We start from the raw sequence: 5,896 nt of genomic DNA, 5'->3' as shown, positions 1-5,896 counted from the left end.
CCACTGTGGACAAAAATTGATTAAATGATATTTATTTGATAGGGGTGAGTGGATCTGTGGGTTGTAGGGTGGGGGGCAATATGCTGGCAGCACTTGCCGATTCTGAGTTTATAAAAAGAACACTCTTATAAAAAGAAGCAAAATTGGGGAGGACATTTCTTGACATCTGTGCACATGTTTGGCAGCAGCCCTGACCTTTGACCTCCTACTGATCATCCCATATGCTGCTGTGGCCCTCCTCTCTGGAGTCTTGGTGATGTCCAGCGGGATGGGTTCGTAGGTCACAGTGATGACAGCAAGCACCTTGCTGCGAGACTCCTATCTGCCCACCAAAATAAACACAGAAGGGTCTGCTCCACACAGCCCTCCCGCTACATCCCCTGCCCACCTCTGACTGAGACGCAGAGATTAAACACCAAGGATTCACAGGATCCGGCCTCCTCTAATCAAAATACTGTCAAGGTCAAAGGTCAAGCAGGAAGATCACAGGCCTTTATCACGGAGACATTGTCCAAGAGAATGTGGCTTTATTTCTCTGCAGAGTTCCTGTTCGAGGGGGTTTTGCCACCATTTGCTTGAATTTGCATTTTCTCTGCTTATGCACAAAGATGATTGAAACATGCTTTGAATTATAAAGATGCTAAATGACCAAATATCACTTGACTCTCATTCTGCACTGTACCGAGCTTTCTGACCCATTAGAGAACTAGAACTAGAAATGAAGTCATACGAAAACATTAAAGTAAATCCTTAAAATCCAGGAGAACCACGTCCATGGTCAGTTGTATTTATCTGGCGCAACATGTAGTTATTGAAGAAGAAACCTTTAGGGAAAATGTGAGCAATGACTAAGTGCGGAAACCTTCTTGGCAGATACACAACCTGGTCTGCTCTGGCTATAAAAAAAAGCTGTCAAGACATTTGGTTTGTGCTTGATTTGTGCATCCATATGGCGGTCATGCAGTACACAAGAGGAAAATGAGGTTGTAGTAAAAGGGAACATGATAGACAAGTACTCTTTTCTGCCTGCATTCCTCTCTCCTCACATGCTACTGCTCTTTTGGATTCTCAAAAAAGAAAAAAAAATATCTGTAAACATTGTCCTATCTGTGGTTGTCAGAAAATACATTACAGTTCATTGTATGATGATTTAATTAAAATATCTAATTGTGATGATTTGATTATCGTTTGGTTGATACGCTATACAGCTCCACTACATGACATTTTGTTACATGCAACATTAGTTTATCATTTTTTGTTCCGCCAATCTTCTTCAGCCAATAAACCCTGTTTTAGCTCACTAATGAAGTTTTCCAGTTCATTTGGAGGACTTTGAACGTACAGCACACCTGCTGTTCAAGAGATGGTTGATAGCTGAAGATGAAAACTAGCCAAGCAAAAGATGTACAATTATCTGATACAGATATATTGCCAGTTCTTAAGGATTTAAATCCAACTGGTGACTCATGGCTCAGTTTGATCTGGTTTCTTTTTGACTGGAACGACACACTGGAGGACCTAGGAACAATCCTGGCCATTAAAATTACTTTTGGAGGAAACTTTTTGGCTCCTACACAAGCCCATGTGCCACAGGGATGATGAATTTGCAATACAGACAACACAACATTGACATCTCTATTATCATGTTATCATGAAACCAGAAGGACACAGATCAGGCAAGTGATGTTTGGAAATGAACCGCTGCAGAACTCTTGAAGGTTTGTGACTTCATTGCTGTCATGCTTTGAGTGTGTATTATGAGGTTAAATATCATGTAATGTATCCTTAAAGGGAGAAATTGTGTTTGTTTAGTTTAGTTTAATATCATTACAGAAATCTAAAAAAATACACTGAGCTTTTTCCAACAGTTAAGCAAGCTGATAATTTTGCTCTTGAACCAAAACAGTTGGAGAACCCATGTAAGCCATGTGAGATAACTTATTGATTTATACCAGCTTTCATTCTTGAGTTTTACGGTGGTGAATTGGAATTTTAGAAACAAGGCTGAGACAAGTGTGAGACAGGAGATCTCAAGCTGGCAACCTTGAAAATATCTGGCTGCAGGGGCCTAAGAGAACACAGTGTGTACTGTGTCTAAATTGAAGACAGTTGGCATCATTGACTGTCAATGAAAGTCAATCTCACCATAAACGAATGAATAGAACTTCATCTTTTTTTGGCAGCAACTTCCTGTCAGTGGTTTACTTGACCTTCACAAAATAAACTGCAAGTGGCGCTTGGTTTAACGCAGCTGTCAACTACGTAGACTTTCATCTGTCCTGGCTGTTTAAAGAGAATAAAGTATTTTTATTTGACTACATTTGAAAACAATGAAAAAGACAGTTGAAGAGAATGTACAGGATGTGAAAACGACATCGTTTTTAAACCTCAAACGGGACAACACTTTAAAATTTTTTTTATCATTTTTAAACGTGGACCCTGTTTTCAAATATTTCTGGGTGTAAATAATTAATAGGGATGAAAATGATTTGACTCGTTCCATTATTAAGACAGAACCTTATTACCTGCAACTGTTCTCACGTAGTTGATTTATAATGAAGAAATGTCTGAGTGCAGTCCTGTACCCCCTGAAAGGTTCACACAAAAAGGAAGTATAACAAAAACATAAGCCTACTCTATAAAGACAGGACTATTTTTGCTCTTTATTCAGTTTTTTTCTCTTTAATCATCCTCTCAAGCCATCTCAACTGGCATGATGCAAATCAGTTCAGGCTGAATGACTCCTCACGAGTGTGGATACATCTGGACAACACAACTGGTGCTAGGTTAGCCCACTAACATTCATCAATCAAATTTTATTTAGACAGAACAAAATCCCAGTTTACCTAAAGAGGCTTTATAATCTGTACACAACGCAACATCCTCTATCCTCTGATCCTCGATCAGGGTGTGGAAAAACTTTCTTGAAATAAAAACAACTTTCAACAGGTAAACACTGGCAGAAACCCCAGAGAGTCACTGAAGAGGGGTCCTTCTCCCAGGATGGACAGACATGCAATAGATGTGCAAAAACAGATCAGCATAATGGCAGAATACAAAGCCAGTGTTCATGCTCTGGAACAGATGATCTCAACAGTCAGCGTGGCACAAGTTTGTTAGTCAACATATTGGTTGCTAAAGGGACTATTTTCTCCAAAACAGGTGCCTGCAGCACTACTCAGCTTCTGGTGTAGAGTGAAATCCATTCAGAGGATAAGAAGGAGCGGGTCTTCCCAGAGCATCGGTGGGGAAACACTGCTTCATTTTTGATGGAGGATTTTGAAGAAATCATAGATTTTTCTGGCATGTGCCGTGGGGTACATAAATGAGTGTGCAGGAATCATGGGCAGGAATCATGGGCTTTGTGTTATCTCAAATTTTTTAGTGATAGGGCCACAGTGGAGTTGTGGCTTATTCTACTCAATGATGAGAACACGCCATCCACACGCAACATCCTGCAGATTTATCCCTGCCAAACAGCAGAGGAAATCCTACACCAATGCATTTTTACGGAAGAAAAATGCTGCAGCGAGAGCAGAGGTCCTACCGCAGACAGAGCTGATGGCAATGTTACCATCAGTTATAGCTTTGACCTGGCATCGCTACACATGAGAACATAGCAGGGTTCTAACCCAGAAGAATGTGAACACAAAGGTCTTGCTATAAAGAGATTCTCCCCATAATGCTTTCAGACATTTTTAATAACAATCTGAACAATCCAGCAAAAACAAGCGCTCTCAGTGGATGGCTTTGAAAGGGACAAATGCCCCTTTGGATCACTTTTCAGCCGTTTTGGTTAGCATTTTTTGCGTAATATTTGACTGATTCCTATCATTTGTTCCTATTAATTATCTAATAGGGCTCAGCTTTAAGAGACTGCTTCTGGATGTTTGCGAATACAAGGTGGAAGGGAGGGAGACAACCATTTGTATAATTTATTCAGCCCTCTAGATTGCAGCCTGCAAACTATTTACACAGCATTATCTCTCAGAAGTGGTTGGAGTTGAATGAGGTGTCTCTGAAGTCTCTTCATACTGGTACACACTGGTGTCACATGCCTCCACTGCTTGTTTTTAACCTTACAATATAGAGCAGTTTAAGTGTTTGCTTCTTCATTGTTATTGACAGCACGGATGAACTGAATCTGGAACATTTGGGAAAATCTTTTGAGTTCATGTCCTACACGTCAATGAAAAGTTCAAGCTTTTATTAGAAACAAAAAGACTAAATTATTCATTAACGGACTTGAACTCATCTAAGACAGCCAGTCCTTTAAAAGGTTATTTATGATAATCACTAGATACAGTTACAAAGAAAGTTTTCTGTCCTTACCTTAGACAAATATAGATGTTCATTTTGTCCATATTTATTTCTGTTTCACGATGGAATGGGAAAAATCATAGAAACAAGCAAGTCACCAGGAAAACATTTTGAAAAGATGGTATAGCTTTCTGAGGAGATTTTGTGTGAGTTGTTCCCAAACTATAAACTTATAGATTATGTTACCTTGCCATGAGTCAAAAGGCCTCACTGACCAAAAACATCTAACCGTGCTACTTATTTAGCCTCTTTCTCCACATGATCAAGATCTCCTCCATTGTTGGCATGTTTGTTGTTGTTATAATCGTTTGACTCTGAATTGCCCTCTTGTGGATGAACTGTGAAACATCCAAGCCAACACAACACAACAAATGCATGGGACAACATATTTATTGTCCTATGTCAAGGGAGCACGTATGAGCCTTTATTGTATTTCACATGAAGCAGCATGAAGGCGGTCCTGTCCTCCAAGACTGTCAGCAGCACTATCACCTCGTTCAGGCGCCATTATCCTCAGAGGACCACTTGTTGCTGAGGTCTCCAGAGATTGGGGAGTCAATGGAGAACGCTTAAAGCTTTCTGTGCAGTAGAGCGAGTACAGCTGCTCTGAGGAACTCAATTAGCCTTAAATATTACAGCACACAGTAGGCAGGAGAGGTCACCAAGCAAACCAGACATCCCAACTTTATTGCTAAATAGTCAAAAGTTAGATTAATGGCTACCACTTTCATGTGTTCTAAATAACTTTAACGTGTATTTGTTTCCCTGAGACAGTGTTTATGAGTGGTGTACTGTAAGGCTGTAATGCCATGAACTGAAACATGACAGCTAGCCCCTTATTACTTTCAGCTCTATTGTTGGATTTTACTCAAACCAGAATTCTTACGCTCGAAACACAGACTTCAATTTAATTTTCAAAGAGATTTCAAAGAGATTTCAAAACAAATAGTATTAGGTTGGAAATAAATCTGAATGGCTGCTAACAAGAAAAATTATTCAAAGCTGAAAATATACAAAATAGAAACATAAAAATATATAAATAGAAAACAAGTAAAAAGCACATGAAATGCAGAAGACTAATAATTTGATATAAATAGTCACCTCATCACACACATTCATGCTGGTCTGATCCTGAATCATGGTTGAATTCATTGATGCCGTTATGATGATTGACCTTCCATCACCAAACTGAACTTACCAGCAGTGCATGATGGTCCCGGCGACAGCGACCCAGTCACCCTGACTACTAAATGACACACTCGGTTTAATCATGTCTTCCAAAAGTTACCTGGATGTAGGATCCACTGGATCTAACCTTGACCCCCTCCTCACAGATACATGAACACACTTACACACTTGTAGCTCCCTCACTGCCGCTGGCTCAGGATTTGATGGAGGGGGTTTATTCTTTCAACTGATCATATCAGGAAAGTAGGAATCCTCAGATCACCACCAGGCTCTCGAGGTACTCACATATGGGATACATTTTTCCAGATCCTAATAAACTTTCATCTTTGGATATGTTTAGGGGCTGGATGGGCTGAGCACCAGTTCCAGGTCTCAGCTCTGCAGAGCT

The sequence above is a fragment of the Aulostomus chinensis genome, chromosome 2 (genome assembly GCF_037954235.1).
Source record: "Aulostomus chinensis isolate RoL2024-O1b breed Wild chromosome 2, RoL_Achi_v1.0, whole genome shotgun sequence".
Classification (NCBI taxonomy): domain Eukaryota; kingdom Metazoa; phylum Chordata; class Actinopteri; order Syngnathiformes; family Aulostomidae; genus Aulostomus; species Aulostomus chinensis.
This window is presented reverse-complemented; position numbering follows the sequence as displayed.